Source organism: Dermacentor albipictus, unplaced genomic scaffold, assembly GCF_038994185.2.
Source record: "Dermacentor albipictus isolate Rhodes 1998 colony unplaced genomic scaffold, USDA_Dalb.pri_finalv2 scaffold_100, whole genome shotgun sequence".
Taxonomy (NCBI): domain Eukaryota; kingdom Metazoa; phylum Arthropoda; class Arachnida; order Ixodida; family Ixodidae; genus Dermacentor; species Dermacentor albipictus.
The window spans coordinates 203,723-225,319 of NW_027225654.1; the positions used below are offsets into that span (position 1 = coordinate 203,723).

At 43.8% G+C, this 21,597-nt stretch overlaps 1 long non-coding RNA gene across 2 annotated transcripts in view; it reads left to right on the forward strand.

Moving 5' to 3' along the window:
- Positions 1-20,314, forward strand: part of LOC139053365 (uncharacterized) — a 48,648-nt gene extending 28,334 nt beyond the window's left edge. Inside the window, exons 5-6 of one of the 2 annotated variants that reach the window (XR_011510437.1) lie at positions 11,426-11,460; positions 20,100-20,314. This is a non-coding gene — a long non-coding RNA (uncharacterized lncRNA). Of the gene's footprint in view, positions 1-11,425; positions 11,461-13,551; positions 14,584-20,099 lie in introns of those variants that run through there. The other variant, XR_011510436.1, reaches the window with a different exon arrangement.
- The last annotated feature ends 1,283 nt before the right edge of the window (positions 20,315-21,597 follow it).

Here is a 21,597-nt window from a genome sequence, read left to right on the forward strand (position 1 = left end):
AAATACGGTATCCAAGCTATTAATTTGGGACGATTCAGGAGTAAGGATCGGCTGTGAATATCTCGGCAACCTTTGGTTTGCAGATGACATTTTGTTCAGCAACACTGGAGTTGAGTTAGAACAAATGATTGAGGACCTGAACAGAGAGAGTAAGAATTGGGTTGAAGATTAATATGTGCAAAACAAAGATACTCATGAATAGCCGGACAAGGGAACAAGAGTTCAGGATCGTCAGTCAGCCTCTGGAGTCTGTGAACGAGTGCATTTACCTTGGACAATTAATCACAGGGAACCCTGATCATGAGAACGTAATTCACACAATGAAAATGGGTTGGAGCACATGCGGCAGACATTGTCATTTCCTGACTGGAAACTTACCATTATCATTGATAAGGAAGGTGTGCAATCAGTGCATTTTATCTACTGCTGACATATCGGGTGGAAATTTGCAGACTGACAATGAAGCTTGAAAACAAGTTAACGACTGCGCAAAGAGCAATGTAACGAAGAATTCTAGGCATAACGTTATGAGACAGAAAGAGGTCTCTTAATGTGCAGGTTAGATAACCGGCGGACCATTAGGGTTACAGGATGGGTGCGAAGAGAGGGGAAGCACAGTCGAGGACGGCAGAAGAGGGGTGGGCGATGAAATTGGGAAATTCACGGGCGCTAGTTGGAATTGGTTGGTGCAGGACAGGTGTAATTGGAGATCGCAGGGAGAGGCCTTCATCCTGGGGTCGACACAAAATAGGCTGCTGCTGCTGATGATGAACATTATGGTTCATTGTATCAGAGGTTTTAGTAGTCTTAAAAGGCTGAGCCCACATGTACCCGAGATCAAGTGAATAATAATATAATCAGTTGATGTTAGCAAAGCCAAGTTAGGTGAACTTCCTGAACTTATACTGAAATGACTAGGTTTCAGCAAGCTAAATTTAAGGTAGTTGTTAATACGGTAAAGCAATAACTCTTCTACAACTTCACTAATTGAAGATAAAATACATATAGGATGATAGTTAGAGACCAGCGTTGGCACCCTTTTTGTGAAGAGGAACTACCTTAGCTTTCTTAGACATCTAGGGAATGTTGTAGCGAAGTGACACAGTTACTTTTCTGACGCATCAGCTCACCAGGGAGACAACAATGAGAGGGGATGAGTTCAGGCAGGGGCAAGGCCAGATCCGCAGATACGAAGACGAGAAGTCCCATTTGAATAACTAGGTTTATTAACTTAGAATTTAGATTTATGCTCTACTCATATCAAAAACAAAACGATCACACACCGATCGTCGACGGCATGCCTGACCGGCAGGTGGTGAAGTCCCGCCTGTGTGCTGCTGTCTCCTTGCTCTCTCCAAAACTTCTCGGACCATTCCTTAAACTAGTTTCCGCAGCATTCAAGGGACCTGCGGGTTGGCGGGAGGTGCAGGCTTCTCCACCAATGGCCTATTTCGACCCATCGGGCTGGCCGACAGGATCCAATAAGGGCCAGAGTTTAAGAGTCCAAGAATGGTTGGGAAAATACTCCGCATAAAAAATAAATTTGCCCAAAAGTAATCAATTTTTCACGTCCCGTACAGCCGAGCGTGAGAAGAGGGTGCGACACGTGCATGAAGTGACCGTCAGGTATGGCAGCATTGGCCGGGCGGGAGAACATGCCCGAGGCACTGTTGTGGTTATTTCCACACAAACACTTCCCCCGCATCAAGGAACCCACATTTGTGGAAAGAAAGGGGCCTGTGCTATACTATTTTCGCAACAATATACTGGATTTTACCATAAGGTTAATTACAAACACTGCTCATGCATACGGTAAGATGGTAAAGAATCCTTTGACCTGATTTTAAAACAAGGTGAAGACCCCACATTAGAAACAAGTTACTGCCTAATTGCCCTCACAATTTGTACTTGCAAACTTTTTGAAAAAAATGTTAAACCGTCACCTTTTACACTTTTTTCAGTCAAATAATTCTTTATCCATATCAGTGCGGTTTTAGAGAAGGCAGTGAAGAAGAAACTAGGAATTGGCAAGAATCAGATGTATGCGTTAAGAGACAAAGCCGGCAATATCATTACTAATATGGATGAGATAGTTCAAGTGGCTGAGGAGTTCTATAGAGATTTATACAGTACCAGTGACACCCACGACGATAATGGAAGAGAAAATAGTCTAGACGAATTCGAAATCCCAAAGGTAACGCCTGAAGAAGTAAAGAAAGCCGTGGGAGATATGCAAAGGGGGAAGGCAGCTGGGGAGGATCAGGTAACAGCAGATTTGTAATAAGAAATGTAATTTGAAATGTCAATTTTGAAAGAATTATGCAAAAGTTGATAAAGAAATTTCAAACGTGCCTGTTTCGCTCGTGCTTCGAGCGTAAGGAGCCCAGAAATTGCTAGAAGATTAGAGGGAGAGTCTTCACGTCTAAATTTCTTATGGATAAATCGAATGGCTTTCCTTTGTATTGTTTCTATTTTCTTCATGTTAGTTTGGGTATGAGGGAACCATACAGTGTTGCCGTATTCGAGGATCAGCCTAACGAATGTTTTGTATGCTAGGAGTTTGGTTGACAAGGGTGCGAGTTGAAGTGATCTGCGAAGGAAAAATAACTTTTGCATAGCAGATGAGGCAATGTGGTGAATATGCTTGTCCCACCTTACGTCTGACGTTATTGTTAAGCCTAGATGTTTATATTTTTGTACTTTAGTCAAAACTGTGCCATTTATGGTGTAGCAAAAGTCTGAAGATTCTTTTTTCCTCGTTATGGTCATACATGCCGATTTTTTTACATTGATTATCATCTGCCAGTCTGAGCACCATTCCGCAATACTACTAAGTGATTTGTTAAGGGAGTAGTGATCTTGATAATTTTTAATTTCTCTATAAATGATACAGTCATCTGCGAATAACTTTATTTTACAGTCTATGTTAGAGGTTATATCATTAATATACATGAGAAATAACAAGGGCGCAAGCACGGAGCCCTGTGGTACTCCTGACGTAACGGATACTATATGTGATGTTGTATGTTCGAAAATAACAAACTGACACCTATTAAACAAAAACCCACGAACCCAAGCAACAATTTCTGTGTCTCCGATAATGCTTTTTAGTTTATTTATTAGTTTGGTGTGACAAACACAATCAAACGCTTTAGAAAAATCAAGTAGGATTAGGTCCGTTTGGCCATGATTGTCAATACCCAACGCGAGATCGTGTATGACTTCTGTTAATTGAGTTATGGTCGATAAACCCCTGCGAAAGCCATGCTGGTTAGGGGACAGGATGCCTTCGTTTTCAAAAAAAATTGTTAAATGTTTTAGAATTATATGTTCGAGTAGTTTGCATGCCGTGCTCGTTAACGATATTGGTCTGAAATTTGATTCACCGGATTTATCTCTGACTTCTAGATCGGAATAATTTTAGCTATTTTCCAATCTTTGGGTAGTTTTGATGTCGATAGGGATTTACGGAAAATAAGGCCGAGGTATCTGCTGCACCACTGTGCGTACCTTTTAAGAAATTGGTTGGGTATATTGTCCGGACCACATGCTTTTTTAGTGTCTAGGGCAAGAAGAAGGTTAAGAATACCAGCGTCTGTGATAACGAGTGGGTCGATAGTGGAAACAGTCCGTGGAACTAAGTCCGGCATGACGCCATTATCGTTTGTGAAGACCGAACGAAAGAATTGGTTATATCTGTTGGCTTTATCCGCTTTTTCACTTGACGAGAGCTGAGTTACGAGTGTGTTTTTTTGGCGAAAGTGGTTCCAGAATCTATGTGGATGGTTCTTTATAAAGCTGGGGAGTACGGTGTTGAAGTAATGGTGTTTCGCTTCTTTGGATTTCTGTTTGAAATTTTTTGCTGCAAGCGCTAGCCTAGGGGTCTTAGATGGAGTATTGCCTGTTGCCTTGCTAGCTTTGCGTAACCTTTTGAGTTGGCGTTTTGCATGTATTACTTCCCGAGTAATCCATGGGTTATTTTTCAAGGGTATTTTCGACTTAACAGGAATAAAATGGGTTACACAGTGGGACACTATGTCTTTAAAACGCATCCAGACAACATTTATATCAGACAAAGGATCTGAGGCCAATGCTGAAAACTCTTGGAATTCGTGAGATAAATAGGTTTGTATGTGGGCATCATCTGCTTTGTCGAAATTGATTATAGTTTGGGCTGTGGTTTGCACTGATAGTTTGTAATCTAGTGGTAAGATACACATCGGAATAGTGTGATCGGATATTCCTTCTATTACTTCTAACTTCACTTGTTCTAAGAGAAAGTTACTACTTAGTAAGATCAGGTCAAGTATACTCCGAGACTCGTTCTGCACCCTTGTGGGGTATTCCACAATTTGGCGTAAGTTGAAATTTAACATCATATCGAGAAGGGCTTCTGAAGCCTTTGTTGTGTACTGCATGGTAGACCAGTTAAGGTCGGCAAGGTTAAAATCACCCATAAGAATAACACGACAATTTCGAGCATGTTGCTGCAAATATTCTTGTATGGCAATTATGCATTCGTGTCCACATACGGGGCTTCGATATAGGCCACCAACAACTATACTTGTGCCTTTAGTGTTAATCTTACAAAAGATTGCCTCGGCATCAGCTACCTCTGGAAGAATGACCAGTGGGATTGATTTCTTTATTGCTAGCGCCACGCCTCCACCACGTGATTGCCTATCTTTGCGAACCAGTACGTAGTTTGGGGGAGTGACTTCATGACTTGAGACAGACAATGATAACCATGTTTCGGTGACTGCCACTATATCTGGCTCACGATCGAGCAATAAGTTTTCAAATGGCTGCACCTTATTTAAAGGGAAGCTGAAACACTTTTCGAAAAAAATGAGTTCTCTGCGGCATTCTACAGTTTTGAGTCCCCTGAACACGAATATCTCGTTCAAAAAGGGCGGAAACAAGCGAAAGCGGCTGTTTTTTCATGAAAACGCGCACCAGCGCCTCAGGGTATCGCGCGAACGCCGCTGTTGCCCATGATTGGTCGGAGCCGCTGTGACGTCAGTGGCGGCAGTCGCCGGTCGGCGCCGCCGTTTGAGAGCGTAGCACGCTGTTCTGTTCTGGCTGCATAGCTGAGTTGTAAGCATTATGGAATGTTCTCGCTGTCTCGGACAGCTTGTATTTTCGCCGCACATGTTCGAACCGACAGCCGATACGGAAAACGATGGCGGCAACGGCGGCAACGACGATGTTGAGTGTGCCAAAAGCGAGAGCGATGTGTACACCTTCTCGCGCGCTGGAAATCTTAGCTGTTACGTATGCTTTTTTTTTTTCATGTAGCTGCACGTTCCAATGACGGGAGAAAAAATGCGCTAAAGTGTCACTGCGAACTTGCTGCTGGAAGAATGCCGAAGCACTAACTTCTCATTAGATTGTAAACACGGGTACAATTCCGCGATGTCAAGCACCTTGCCGCTGCTTGTCTGAAGTCCCGTGGTTTTCTGAGCGTTGATACACGATCGCGAACATAAGTGCCGCGTTTCAAAGCGCGCACATGCAGTGCTGAGAGGTACAGTCATGGAAGTTGCTTATCATACACATACAGATCGAGATGGTCAGGGGGATTATATGTGCAATATTCAGAATATGGTTCGACGACTTTGCGATTGTGGCTCGATCAAGAATCGGTATGCGCGCTCCATGCTAGTGTTGACATAAAGATATTAGGCAGTTTTAGCACCGCCGTGTGTTAAACATGATAACTGCAACCGTACGTCGAATGTCACTAGGCAAGCCTATACTCCAATTTATACCTCAGGTGCAACGCTGTGGAAGCTACGCACGAAGTCCGGTTACCAAAATTTATTACTGCGCGCGTTTCCGTCTATGGTTCGCAGCGTGCCAGCGGCATTTGCTCGCGCGAGCATGCACGTGAAGCTGCCGCGACGGGCTGCAATTAAAGAATGCCGAAAAGAAAATTGATTTAAAAGAACGTGCTAGCAGCCGTATAAGTACACGGATTGTTTCTATGGGTAAATTCTTTTTTTTTTTCATTCAGAACTGAGCTTATATATGAAAAGTTTTCTCAAAAATCGGGTCAAGAAACACCGAACTTTTTCTAAGTGCGAACGCAGCTACTGCAAGAAGTATCTCAAGCCTCCACAGCGTTGCACCTGATGTATGAAACGGAGTATAGCAACGCTAGCAACAACGCGTTTCCGCATTTGTCGTAAGGCTATCCGGCTATCGCGGAAATGGTCCGAGCACAGCACAGTTGATTTCGTCGGCACGAACTTATCTCTCCTCACCGCACTGCGCTGCAAGCTTCTTGTGCTTCGGGAACCTGTGAAACACCACATCGTCTCGCCCGCGTGTGTTCGCGCAGCCGATTGCTGCACAGAACGAGGGCATGTTGGGCGCCCTTGGCTGTAGGCACTCACGCAGCACAGAAGGAAAGAACAGTTTACGAAAATCGCAAAACAAACGTGAGCGGCGGCGGCGGCAAATCTCTCGTAGCGTCGTTCAGTAAAGCGCAGGACGGAAAGAGGCATGCCAGCGCATGCCAGCACGCTGGTCCGGCAGCTCGGTCCCCACCAGTGACGTCACTCTCGCCGGTTCTCTCCTCTGGTAACCTCCTCACCCGGCGCTCCGGGAAGCGATGGGGGCGTGTCCGCGGGGGTGATTTAGAAAGCGATTTCCGCCCCTTATATTAACAAAACGAAGAAAAAAAATTCGGAACCGTAAATAATTAGGTCTGTTCTTCCCAATCCCAGCAATTCATGGAAATTGAAAACCGCTTCAGCTTCCCTTTAAGATACTTCGAGTGTTGACGTTTAACAACGTTATTTTTTCTTGCGCTGGTATTGGCGTCTTGCCGGGCGGTTTACTTCGTTTTTTCCTTTTTCCACGTTCGCGTTCTTTTTTTGCTCCATTTTGTCATGCTTCTTTATCTCTACCCTGTCATTCTTTTCGTCATCCCAGATGAAAATACGGTTGTTAATGAATAGTTTGTTGTACGCTAACGACACCTTGTCTTTATTTTCGCGGTTTGCCTGTGCACTGTTCCAGAGTTTCTTTCGGGTCTCTCTAACTTTTCGCGAAAAATCTTCCCCTATTGAGAGGTCTGATTTCTTTAGTTTAAAGCAGTTTTTTAGTATGACACTTTTATCTCTTGCGTCTAGTAATTTAAATATCACTGGCCTCGTCTTGTTCGGTCCTCGTCTTCCTAAACGATGTATGCGCTCAATGGCCACAGGTTCGAGTTCAAGGATTTTTGCGATTATTTCCTCATTTACGGCCTCTTCTAGCGCTTCGCTTGTTTCTTCTTCCATTTCTGGTAGGCCATTAACAATTAAGTTTGACCTTCTGCTACGGTTTTCGATGTCGTCTATTTTTTCTTCAAGACTCTTAATTATCTTATTCATAGAAGCCATTTCAGTATGACACGTGGTCACTTCAGCTTCGAGTTTCGTAATGAGGTCAAGCTTGCTCTCTATATCTGCTAGTCGCTTTTCTTTGATATCTTTAATGTCGGAAGCAATTTCGGTAAGTTGTTTGGCGATTTGCTTGAGGCCAGGGCTGGGGTTGCTTTCAATATCTCCGCCCATCAACAATAGCTTCTTAAAGTATGTCATGCATGATTCACACACAGCCATATACTGCCATGGGCACGGCAACACCAGCAAGAAACGGTCACTTGAACGGAGGCATTTCCCAAACCGTTTTCTCACCTGCAAAATGTAGACGAACGGGCAATTTGTGAACCGCATGTCGACAGTGCCACCGTGCCCAGTGACAGGGGGTCCCTTGTGGAACGCATATATAGCCGCAGATTGTGCAGACTCCTGGTGGCGCTCTACAGCAGATGGGTAGGCGCATGTGCCGGTAAGGTGATGTAGCTGATAGTCGAAGATCCATGTCGGCAGCGTCGGTGCGTAGTCATTCCTTGCATGCCGGTCCAGCGCAGTCGCAGTGCTCCCGGTAGTTCCGAGCCGCATATCGCCTGCGTCGAGTAGCAGGCCGAAGACGAACTGCAAAATGTAGACGAACGGGCAATTTGTGAACCGCATGTCGACAGTGCCACCGTGCCCAGTATCTTGGAAGAACGCTAACATAATCCTAATCCATAAGAAAGGGGACGCCAAAGACTTGAAAAATTATAGACCGATCAGCTTACTGTCCGTTGCCTACAAACTATTTACTAAGGTAATCGCAAATAGAATCAGGAGCACCTTAGACTTCTGTCAAGCAAAGGACCAGGCAGGATTCCGTAAAGGCTACTCAACAATAGATCATATTCACACTATCAATCAGGTGATAGAGAAATGTGAGGAATATAACCAACCCTTATATATAGCTTTCATTGATTACGAGAAAGCGTTTGATTCTGTCGAAACCTCGGCAGTCATGGAGGCATTGCGGAATCGGGGTGTAGACGAGCCGTATGTAAAAATACTGAAAGATATCTATAGCGGCTCCACAGCCACCGTAGTCCTCCATAAAGCAAGCAATAAAATCCCAATACAGAAAGGCGTCAGGCAGGGAGATACGATATCTCCAATGCTATTCACAGCGTCTTTACAGGAGGTATTCAGAGACCTGGATTGGGAAGAATTGGGGATAAAAGTTAATGGAGAATACCTTAGTAACTTGCGATTCGCGGATGATATTGCCTTGCTTAGTAACTCAGGGGACCAATTACAATGCATGCTCACTGACCTGGAGAGGCAAAGCAGAAGAGTGGGTCTAAAAATTAATCTGCAGAAAACTAAAGTAATGCTTAACAGTCTCGGAAGAGAACAGCAATTTACAATAGGCAGCGAGGCACTGGAAGTCATAAGGGAATACATCTACTTAGGGCAGGTAGTGACGGCGGATCCGGATCATGAGACGGAAATAATCAGAAGAATAAGAATGGGCTGGGGTGCATTTGGCAGGCATTCTGAGATAATGAACAGCAGGTTGCCATTATCCCTCAAGAGAAAAGTATATAATAGCTGTGTACTACCAGTACTCACCTACGGGGCAGAAACCTGGAGGCTTACGAAAAGGGTTCTGCTCAAATTGAGGACGACGCAACGAGCTATGGAAAGAAGAATGATAGGTGTAACGTTAAGGGATAAGAAAAGAGCAGATTGGGTGAGGGAACAAACGCGAGTTAATGACATCTTAGTTGAAATAAAGAAAAAGAAATGGGCATGGGCAGGACATTTAATGAGGAGGGAAGATAACCGATGGTCATTAAGGGTTACGGACTGGATTCCAAGGGAAGGGAAGCGTAGCAGGGGACGGCAGAAAGTTAGGTGGGTGGATGAAATTAAGAAGTTTGCAGGGATGGCATGGCCACAATTAGTACATGACCGGGGTTGTTGGAGAAATATGGGAGAGGCCTTTGCCCTGCAGTGGGCGTAACCAGGCTGATGATGATGATTAGCTATTTGTGTCTAAATTAAACAATCACCTGCAACCAGTTTGAGCTTTGCAGGAGGCTGTCCTATCTCTACAATATTGTTACGGTGAAGTGAAGGAAGAAGTTGGATTGGTCGAGAGGAAGACGAAGTCTGGCACTTGCCTGAACGCCATTAACCTCACTTGTAAATATACATTATTTTACATTCGTGGGCCTGCTTTCTCCTGCAACATTTTGGTGGAAGGTGCGGGGTACAATCACGGAACTTCGCAGCGGACGTCACCTACCTGCCGCCACAATGGCAAATCAACCGACACAAGCATACATACATTCCATCTATGTAGAAGACATACAGATAGGTTTCAAATCCTGCAACCTTACAGTGTGTTAGAGACAAGTACAACAGTGCTTGAACAGAGTTTCTAAGTGGCCAGACGAAAATGAGTTTAGAGTGAACCCCCCAAGTTCTTGCACTCTTTTCACCAGGAAGAAAGTTCTTGCTGCGGATCCCAATATGGAAATGCATGGGCAACAAATACCTGCGAACAAAGAGCAGAAGATTTTAGGCATCATACTTGACTCTAAACTTACTTTCATTCTACACATAAGATATCTCAAAGCGAAATGCATAAAAACAACAAACTTACTGACAATTTTATCTTCACACATCCTGGGGCAGCGAGAGGAAATTGTTAACGAATGTTAATGAACTCATCTGTTGCCGCTTGAAGTACCAGCGCGCACGTCATGCTGCCTTAACAATAGCCATAGCTTCATGCGCATATTTGGCAATACACTGTCATTTAACGCATCAGCACTGCCATGTGTCATAACTGTATGGAACAGTCTTCCTGATAACATAGCATGCTTAAATTGGGGCGCTTTTCGCGAAGAATTGCAAAGCTTCCTGTAGGAACATTGTATAAGGATGTTATTGACCTGCTTTCCTTCCCTGTTTTTCACACTTGAATTTTTGTATTTTTTGTGTGTATGAGGATATTACTGTTTTTACGCTATCTAAAGCTTAGCGTAGACAAACATTTATTGAACGTTGCTTTACTTATCTTGTGAATTCCTGTATTGATATTTATGTTGTTTACTCCTGTTGAAACACTTTGTTGTCCCCCTTACCCAATGCCCTTAAATGGGCCTGTGAGGTACTTTAAATAAATAAATGAATTAAATTTTATGTTCAGTAAAGGATGTGAAACATTTAAGTAAAATTTTCTCTAATCTTTTTGAAACAACTGCCAAAAAGAAATCGGACGGTAATTGGGAGGTTCGTTTCTGTCACCTTTCTTGTATATTACGGCGACTCTTGCATAATGCATTTTACGTGGAAAGCTTCCTGTTGCAAGACGTATTAAAGATATGAACTAGCGCATGATAATTAATGTCAATAATATACGCAAGACTGCTAGTCGGCCTAGTTGGAACAAATTCATCTTGAAACTTATTGTGCGCAACAAACAGGGACGAAGAATAGAAGAAACACAAGGACGAGCGCTTTCTAACAACTGGTTTTATTTTTGAAGATCCACCTGCTTGTATACCCACAGATCTGCGCGATCCAGTCATCCAGAGCACTTGTTCGCGCAGATCTGTGTGTATTATATGCGCTATAGGCGTGCTATGGATGACTAGATTGCGCAGATCTGTGGGTATATAAGCAGGTGGATCTTCAAAAATAAAACCAGTTGTTAGAAAGCGCTCGTCCTTGTGTTTCTTCTATTCTTCGTCCCTGTTTGTTGCGCACAATAAGTTTCAAGAATAATATACGTAACTCGTGTTAATTGTATGCCTGACGCGTCGATAGGCTTGCTGTTATTTGGTTTCATAAAAGACGAAACTACTTCACTTTCATTAACACAGTCTAAGAAAATGGTCTGCTCATTAGGAAATTTTATTGCCGGTATGTTGCTATTCATAGACAAGCGGGTGAAATAGACAAAATTATCATTAAATGCATCAGAGTTCGAGACCTTTGAACTACGCCCCATCCTTTATAATTCAGTAAGTGGAGGTATGTGACCAATTGCTGATTTTAATTTTTTCCAGAGTTCTTCAGATCTTCCTGCAGAAGAGCTGGATAGGTGAGTATAATAATTTTTCTCTGCTATGTCACTATCCTCATTCACGGGGTTTCTAAATGCTGTACAAGTTTTCAGTCCGTCGGTGCATCTTACTTGAAGAAATGCTCTCTAAATCTAGTCACTTTTTCTTATGTTGTTGAGCAGTTCATAATTCGTTGACAGATTTGTATGTTTCCTGCACTTACTAGAGGTTTCTTAAGGAAGACAATTGTCATAATCCACTTAACTTTGCGCAGAAACTGCTCATAAGCTGCGTCAGGGCCATTTTCATTTACAACATTGCACCAGTCCCAGAATTGCGACAGTGTGGCAGGATTTATGTCTCGCTACAAGTAAGATTAGTCCTGCTTCTTTAAAATGTTAACCTGGGACACTTAAAATGGGCGAGTGATCACTTATTGCAAAAAAAATGACACCTGCCTTTATGCAACACCTATCATACTTGGTTATGAAATGGTTCAATATGGTACCTGTCTTTTCTGTTACCCTTGTCGGTACATTATTACATTCTGACATGAGTGAGTGTTTAATAGTGTCTCACAATCAAGCTTCATAGCAGCAGTAGCACATAGATTAAAGGGGCTCTGAACCACGCGTCGAGCTTGGTGAAATAACATACTCCGTTGGTAGCATATGCTGCTGTGAACGTATCAGCCAAGTTTTACTGTCGTATGTGGTGCGTGGAGCTTGCAAGCAGACCACGAGGTCGCCTTTCTCTCGAACACTCTTTTCAACAGAAACCTGCCTCCTTACTCTCTTAAGGAGGCAGGCTTACACTTTATTTCATAATAAAGCAGATTCCCACATGCGACTGCTATTGGTTGTTGTGGGCGGCTACGTAGCGTAGATACAGCGACCACCGCAGGCTTCAGTTACGAGTCCACTGGCTAAAAGCGCTGTGGCTTCTCGAGGACAACCACGTTTTGCTTATGTTTACTGCGTCATAGGCACCAAAATTGAAAGTCGTGGTGTCAACGTTAACATCAAAATTTAAACTTGAGCTTTATGCAAAGGTGACAGTTAGAAGGGGGATCATTGTGGGCATGCCCCACTGTACCGTAGCCTTCGCAGTGCAAGGCATTGAAAACGCAGAGGTGGGACTCCTGCGCCAATGGTGCCGTTTTGATACAATTGCCAATTCCTGTGCCAAACACGGAAAATTGACCGAAATCTCCGTACGCTGTGCCAGAGCGCCTTTGGCATGTGTGCTCCAGTGCTGGCTGCGAACAGCGAGCGGATTCTTCTCATAAAGAGAGTTCAGCCGTTCACATTTCGCACGCCGTGCGAGGGCACAGTTTATAATTTTCATGCTCTTTACACTGGACTTTTCCATGCTCCTGGTAAGTGGCCGGTGCCCCTGGTTCCACTCTTGGCTGTTGTCACCGCTGTCGGAATGGCCAGGGCAGCTGTATTTACAGTGTACAGTGAAATCTCGGTACAACGAACTTCAGGGGACCGCGGGAAAATGTTCGTTATTCTGAAAGGTCGTTATAGTGAAAGCCCAAAAATTAGCCATAACAATAGCATTTCAGTAACGCAAGCGTCCTACCTTTGAAACGGTACCTCCTTGAACTCGTTTCTCACACAATGCACACGTGATCGTCAGGCAAGGCACATTTATTTGAAACAGTCCGTAATCGTATTCTGACGGGTGCAGCACAGACTCTGCAGCACGAACGATTCCAGACCGTCCGCATTCTTATGCACGCCTTCGGTCGCTGTGCCGCTTTTGACTATAAATATGCGGAGTTTTCGCAAGCAGTCCAACGCATCTGTGGCCGACACGGACTCGTCGCGGTCTTCGGGTGCTGCCGTAACGTGCAGCAAGATTCTTGCTGGTGCTTAAAGATTTTCTCCTTATCTTTGAGAATCGTGGCGATCGTCGACCGCGCCACTCCATGTTCTTTAGCCACGACGGATTGTTTCTTCCCGTCTTCTATCTCGCGAAGAATCTCTACTCTCTCGCTCAAAGAAAACTGCTTTCGCTTCTTCGCCGTGGTTTAGAGTTGTCACCTCCGCATCAGGAAAAAAAAAAAGGCCCACTTCAGCGTTAATTACTACTTTTTTTTTTCTTCTGCCGCACCGTCTCAGGTTTTACGAGCCCATGCTTCCCGCCTCTCCACTCACAAAACCTGGTGCATCGTTGCCTCCACAACGGAGAAGGAAAAAAAAGTCTCCGCCCGCATCTTTCTCCTTCCGCGCCATCTCAGGTTTTTGCGGGAAGCAAGTTGCAAGGCGGCCCGCTCTTCGCGCTGCACCGTCTGCTAGCTTAGAGCTCCGACTGCCGTGACGGATACACTGAAATCTAAGAATCCTCGCAGTGACCGTGCAGCCGTGGTGGTTACTTCAAAAGAGAAGCTGATCGTCAGCGCGTCCCTGAAGACAACAGACCCCGCAGTTGCCGAAGAAGCGGCCGTAGCCCTTGCACTCGCACAGTCGAGCGTGGACACCGTAGTCACCGACTCAAAGACAGCCTACAGAAGCTTCCGCAGGGGGGTAATCTCCTCCGCGACCCGAGCCATTCTAGCCAAGCACAAGCCTCCGGGAAGAGCCATAGAGCTCGTGTGGGTCCCGGCTCACTCGCAGGTAGCAGGCAACACCATCGCCGACTACCATGCCCGAGAAATGTCAATCCGGGCCGAGCACGAGCCGGAAGAGCTACCGCACCCGGTTACCAGCTTTCGGGACATTACCCGGATGTACCGAGAAGAAAGGTGCAGACTGCCAGAACCGCACCCCAAACTCACCAGGCAACAACAGACGATCCTGCGTCGAGCGCAGGCGGGATCGCTTGCGCATCCCGTACTGATGAACCGCATGTACCCTGCGGAATACGATATGCTCTGTCCTTTTTGCAGAAGAGAAAAGGGCACCCTGCCGCACGTCTTGGCAGAGTGCACAAAACTCAAGACCCCCCCTCCTCCCCTTCCCACCAACACCCCTAATCCCCAATCCCTTGAGCGATGGGAGACCTTGTTATCCAGCCCCGCCCTACCGATTCAGCTCGCACTGACGGACAGGGGCCAGGAGCTGCTGGAAACATATGGGTCCCGTAACTAGGGAACCACCCCGTCTGGTGCCTGCGTGCACCACCGATTTATTTCGGGCCCAGTGAATGTTGCTTCATCATCATCATCGCATTTCGCGATATGAGTTCGTAGTACTGAGGTGTTGTTAAGATGACACGGAAATTAAATAACGATCGTTATTCTGAAATGTTCGTTATTCTGAAGTTTGTAGTAGTGAAATATTTTTACATTGAAACTATAAGCAGTCGGCACGGGATTTCATAAAAGTTCGTTAATCTGAAATGTTCGTTAATGTGGTGTTCGTTGTAACGGGGTTTGACAGTACTAGAATATGCTTTAGTGGGTCGAATGTCGTAATTTTTCTTCTGTGCTGAGCACCTGGTGCTTTTTTTCCGAGCTTCGGCATGGCCCGAGTCTTTGCCTGTACGACACCGAAATGATGTTGATGTGGCTTCACTCACAAACAGACAATGCGATTGAAGGCCGTTGTTTTGATCTGTGAGGTTTGTTCTGACAGGCTGCCCAATGGGGACAAACTGCTGTGGTTGTGCAATCAAGTTTGTGAGTTTGTGAAGAATTGTCTAACCATATTTTGTAATTACGTTTCAAGTTCATTGTATGTTGTGTTGATCTAATCTCTGGTGTATCCACTCCTGCTATGTCTCATGTATTGAGACAGCAGTATCTGGAAATAAATAAATAAATAAATAAATAAATAAAAGTGGAAACACTGCGTGTTAACCGATACATACGTAATAAGCTGGTACGGTTTATGCAGATACAAAATGCATTATGTTAAATGGCCACTGAGTCAGGGATTTCACTTTACTACATTTAAAACGAAACTACTGTTTAAGGAGGTACGGTTTAACGAGGTTTTAAGAATTTAAGGTTTCAAGAATTTAAACGAATTTGAGATGGTGTTGCACTCTAATGATTTTATGAGTGCATTCCAAACACTTACCAAGATAACAACTGGTGCCTTATCATGCCTGACTGGTGCCTTATCATGCCTAAGCTGGGACCTTAGTTAGGGGTGGGATATCTTTTGGGGGTGGGAAATTTCTCGGGATTCGTAGAGAAAATTCGGCATTCTAGATTTACAAAATTTATAAATAAATACAATTTGCTCACCAAATGTAAATTCGGATTCCAGAAAAACAAATCTACTGAACTAGTGCTGTTAAAAAAAAGGATATATTCTGTCACAATTTGAAAACAGCTTTTGTGATGGGAATATTCCTTGACTTTTCAAAAGATTTTGATCTTGTTAATGAAGAGTTACTTCTAGAGAAGCTATGGTACTTCAGAATATGAAGCCAGGCTGTAAAACTAATAAAATATTAACTTGTCAACATACATAATCATACTCAGAAATAAAACCAATTAATTCTGGTGTCCCACAAGGCAGTATATTAGGGCCACTACTTTTCAACATTTATGTTAATGACATTGTAAACATTAACCCGAATGCCAGATTCATAATATATGGTACAAGCATTTTCTTATCTGGACATAACATTCATGAACTCATACAAGGGTGCAATATGACGATGACTTCGCTGGGAAAATGGTCGCAATCTAATCATATGCGTGGTAATGAAAAAAAAAACACACAAGAGCAGTAATTTTCCAGCTGAAATATAAACCAGTTTGTCCACGCAATAGCATCATATTTAACTCCAAACAAATAGAGATAGTTGATCAGTTTAAATGTCTCGGTGTTAGCTAGATTTGACGTCATTGTTGATGTGTGCACTAACAATGTACTTAACAGCATATGTCAGCGTGTGCGTGGACACGTGTGCCAGCTCGCTCAGCGGATCCTTGAAAGGAATCCCATGCTGTAACTAGCTTTTTCTGCCATTCTTCCTTGGAGGTAGAATCGGCACTGCCCATGAGAAGTTAAGACACTCGAACCCACAACATTTGGTGGCCGTCGTACCCACTTGAAGATATGGGCAAACCAGCCAGAACTCCAAGCTGGATTCCGGTTGCCATTGTTAACATTGAGCTGGACTCGCAACCTTTGGTGGCACCTCAATTTCATGTCCGAGTTCACCGTGGACATACAATACATTGAAAGCCTGGTCAACGCAGCTGCAGATGCCTTCTGTATCGACGCAATATCCACGGCAACACTTGACATCGAAGAAATTGCTACGGTGCAGCACTTAGACGTCGTGCTTCGGGACCTCCGGTCCTCTGCAACGTCATTAGTGCTTCCAGACGTCCCCTTTCCATTTTCTTCAGTCGCTACCACTTGCAACATGTCAAGGAGTCGAACACTGCCATTCATTCCATTCCGACTCTTTCATCAAGTGTTTGATAACCTACACCATGCAAGTCATCCCCAGGTTCATGCCACCCAGCATGCCACCTGAGTGTACTCTGATATGCGCCGCTGGGCACGCGAATGCCTTCACTGTCAGCGCTCCAAGAGGACGCAACACACGAAGTCGCCAATGCACTCCTTTCGTCTCTGTGATGCCTGTTTCTATCACTTTGACATCTACATTGTTCGCCCGCTCTCGCTACCCTCCAAGGCATTCGCTACACTCACTTGTGTAGACCTTATGTAGACCTATGTTTGTCAATGGCTGGATTTCGTGCTGTGGATGCCGCAGCATTACAACCAATTGCGGCCGGCAGTTGAACATGGAGAAAGAAATGCAACAAGAGTGGATACTTTCACAGAGCCCAGCGGCTGAATCGAGTAGTACACCAAGACACTGGCATTAATACCCGAGCCACACTTCCTGTTTCATTTTTGGGTGTACATGTTTTGGCAGAATTATGTCTGGTGATATTGAAACAAATCCAGGCCCTGAGCATGATGACGTTTTGGCGAAGGTCTTAGCAACAGTTCAGCAGATTATATCCGGACAAGATGAAATTAAGGATGACCTGCTCGCAATAAAGAACTGGCAGGCATCTGTAGATGTCGAGTTGAGGCAGCTGTCTGCAAGAATCCGTGCAATTGAAGTTGACTCTGCAGAGATTAAAAACGCCCATAGCACTTTGGAATTCAGCTCATCTATTTCGGCTTGTAATTTACCGGACAAACTAAGGATACCACACTCCCGCTGTGAAGACGCAGAAAACCGAATGCGACGATCAAATTTGCTTTTCTTCGGTATTTCTGAAGATGCTTCAGAGTCATGGTGTACAGCCTAAGAAAAAGTTATAGCACTCTGGACGAATCATCTTGTATCAATCTGCAGTCTTCACAAATTGAACGCGCCCAACGCCTCGGCCAGTATCATGAAGATAAACGTAGGCGTATCATAGCTAAATTTACCTCCTTTAAAGACGGGCAACGTGTTTTCGAACAGGGCTATAAATTCAAGGACACTGGCTTTGCCGTGCTTGAGGATTTTTTTCTTCAAACACGCATTGCGAGAAAAAATCTTCTTGACTATGCTAAATCTAAAAAGATGCCATTCAGGCTTAACGTTGAAAAGTTGAGTATTGATAAACGGGTATACACGTATGATTCTGCTTCAAATACTGTGATACAGTCTTCCAGATAGCTGAACTGCGCCCCGGCAACACGTCCACAAGATATTAGTACGTTAGCTTCAAATGCTTGTAGTCGACCATCGGAGGGAGCTTAAAGTATCTTTCACTAATATTCGTAGCATTCTCCCCAAGCGCACTGAACTATGCTCTCGCTTAGAAAGCGATGGTACTGACATCTTATTATTAGCAGAAACGTGGCTTAACTCAAATGTTGCTGATCACGAAGTTTTATTTGACGCTGAGGATTACATCATTCACCGGAATGATCGGACCAATAGAAGGGGTGGTGGCGTCCTAGTCGCCATGAAAAAACAGATCGTACATTTTTATGTTAATGTTTCCTCCCCACTGGAAATCTTGTGGGTTTGTATTCCTTCACAGGCGCACAAGTGCCTGCTTAGGGTATGTTACAAAGCACCAGATCATACGACCTCGTTCACTTCAGACTTTACCGATAACCTTAGTGCAATTAAACAGAAATTCCAAACAGCTCATATCTTCCTTTTGGGTGACTTCAACTATCCTGACATAAACTGAAAAAACCTAGCATCTTGTTCTACCGACTCTGAGCATGTGTTGGTGGGCTAGTTGGTTAAGCAGTTGGTTAGCGCCTACGTGCTGTCTCGTGTTTCCCTTCTTCGTGTGTTGTTTTATTCGGCGCTGTTTTTGTAATTAAACTACCGACTCTAATGAATTCATAGAGTTTAGTCTAGATTTTCCATTTGTCCAGATAATAAATCAACCTAACCGCGGTGATAACATCTTGGATTTGATCCTTACGAGTGCTCCCGAGTTTATCAGCCCAGTGCCTTTTTGTGAAGAATTTAGTGACCATCTGCTTCTCGAATTTACAATTACTACATCTTTTTATCAGCGTATCACATGGCCCAAACAAATCTTAGATCATAAAAAAGGAGACTACGATGCCATCAACCTCGGTTTAGAAAACTTTTGCCGCACATATATTCCTACTTTTCCTGGCACACCGGTCAACAAAAACTGGACTTTATTTAAAGAAAAATTAACTGACCTTGTTCACTCATACATACCGTGAATTTCCTTCCGGGTTAATATATGAAAGCCTTGGTTTCACTGGTCTTTGTGCACGCTAAAGAACAAAAAGAAATGTTTATTTAGGAAAACTAAACAATTAAGAACCTCACAATCACGGCTTAACCACAAAGCAGCTGATCAAAAATACTGTCAAGCTGTACGCAAAGCTAAACACACATTCTATTCACGTCATCTTCAATCTGTTATCAAGAATAACCCGTCAAAATTCTGGAAGACCATATCACCGAAAAACAAGGATGCTAATATATTACTTCAAGACAACATCGGGGCACCCATAAGTAAACAAGAGTGTCCATTTGTTTTTAACACTTTCTTTAGATCTGTCTTTGCTCATGAAGACCATTCCAGTATCCCACAGCTAACCGATGTCCTCTATCAGTACATGGAACCTATAAACCTAACTGATACTGGTATTGCATCTTTAATCAATAACCTCAAGTTATCAACTTGCTGTGGCGTTCACGGCATAAATTCTAAAATACTTAAGAACACCGTAAATCATTCCAGCGTTATCCTCTGTAACATATTCGAGCAATCATTGTCTACCGGGGAAATACCTGATGATTGGAAAATCGCTAAAGTTATTCCCATTTTTAAAGCTGGTGATAGAAATCATGTCAGTAACTATCGCCCAATATCTAACCTGTATCGCATGCAAACTTCTTGAGCACATCGTCGCATCAGGCATCGCACATTACCTTGAATGGAATAACTTTTTTCCCAAGCCAGCATGGATTTAGGAAGGGATATTCGTGTGACATGCAGTTAATAGAATTCACCAGTGAACTTTTTTTCTAACATGGATGAAGGTTTCCAGACTGACTGCATTTTTTGGACTACTCCAAGGCATTTGATCATGTTCCACACTCCCGCTTAATAGCTAAACTATCGTTGTTGCACTTACATTCTTCAACTATCTCATGGTTGCGTAATTTCCTGTCATTTCGTAAGCAGTTCACCGTCGTCGACGGATATGAATCCGATTTAACTGATGTCTCCTCTGGTGTTCCCCAGGGCAGCGTCTTGGGTCCATTACTGTTTTAATCTACATGGCAAGAACCAGTTGATCAACGGCAGTTCGTGATCAACGCTTTCGTCATCTGGCGACGCAATTCTACTGGCCTACCCTTTCAAGTATCTCAGTCTAACGTCATGACTTGGTGCCGCTATAAAAGACCGGCATGATTTCATCTTCTGTGGGCATGGCGGATCCAAAGCCGCCATGTCGCTAGACGGAACGCTTCTCTGCTTACTGCAGGTTAGTCTCCGCTTTAGTTCAATACGTAGTGATTGTCAAAGCTTAATGGTTCTGCAAACAGTTTTATAACTGTGCAAACAAACAACCACAGAGAGCATACAAGGACAGGTGCCAACTTGCATTTTCGGCTCCTGGCCAGCTTGTTGGATTATGCTCGCGCATAGGAAGAAATACGAATAGGTCCCAAAGGTACGGAATAAAGCGCCCCAATTCCTACGTACATTGCAGTGTTGGGGTAGTCTATCAGATTCCTCTATCATGCGGCGAAGTCTACGTAAGCCAAACAGGAAGGTGTGTGAACATACGCTTGCGTTGGCATGAATTGTCAATAATAGAGTGAGTGGGCACCTTCCTATTCATTGCTTGGTATGCCAGTGTAAACCGATCCTGAAGTTAAGATATTGTGCTGGTGCCAAGATAGCTGAGTGATAAATACACGAGGCGTATCAGATTACGAAGAAGGGCGTTGATTGTGTCACCAACACTTCAGTTTATCTGTACAATGGGATGAGGTTTAGTGATGAACGTAATAGGATGCGTGTTCCTTGAACAGAAAGTTTTGAGTGATTACTGTTTCTCCGTGCACATGAAGTGGTGTATTTCTGAGATGTACTTATGTGTGGTCTTTGTTGAACAAAGATTAGTTGCAAGTCTGCGCCTGTCTTTGTGTGCCCTCTCTGTGGTTGTTTGCGCAGATATAGAACTGTTTGCTAATATGCACCAACTCGCCCAACAAGAAGTTCTTCCAAGCTACTTAGTGGTTCTGGCTTGCCCACGGCAATGTTTTGTAACAGAGTATGACTGCTTTCTCGTTTGCAAACTACTCATTTTCGGCCACGTGGAGGAAAACTCGGGACTTACCCAGAAGGAACTGTATGAGCACTTACCTGAAGGTCAGACAGAAATTCGTAAGGAACTATTAGAAATATAAACTCAATCTGTTGAACTGAAACCGCAGATGCATGACTTTAGGCGTATTTTGGAAAATATGGCGTCTGAGAGATTAGTGCAGCATGAAAATACTGTTAAATTGCAAGCCACTTTGAAATCATTTGAACATGCAATGTCATATCAAACTAAAAAGGTAACAGACCTCGAAGACCATAGCAGATGCTCTAATTTAATTGTTCATGGTATACCTGAGACCTCACTCTATTCAGAAAAGGAAAGAAAAAGGTTGTGAAGGGTATTTTCCATGTCAAACTTGAGGTTAAATGCGAATCTGTTGTGCATATCCATTGACTTAGTAAGCAG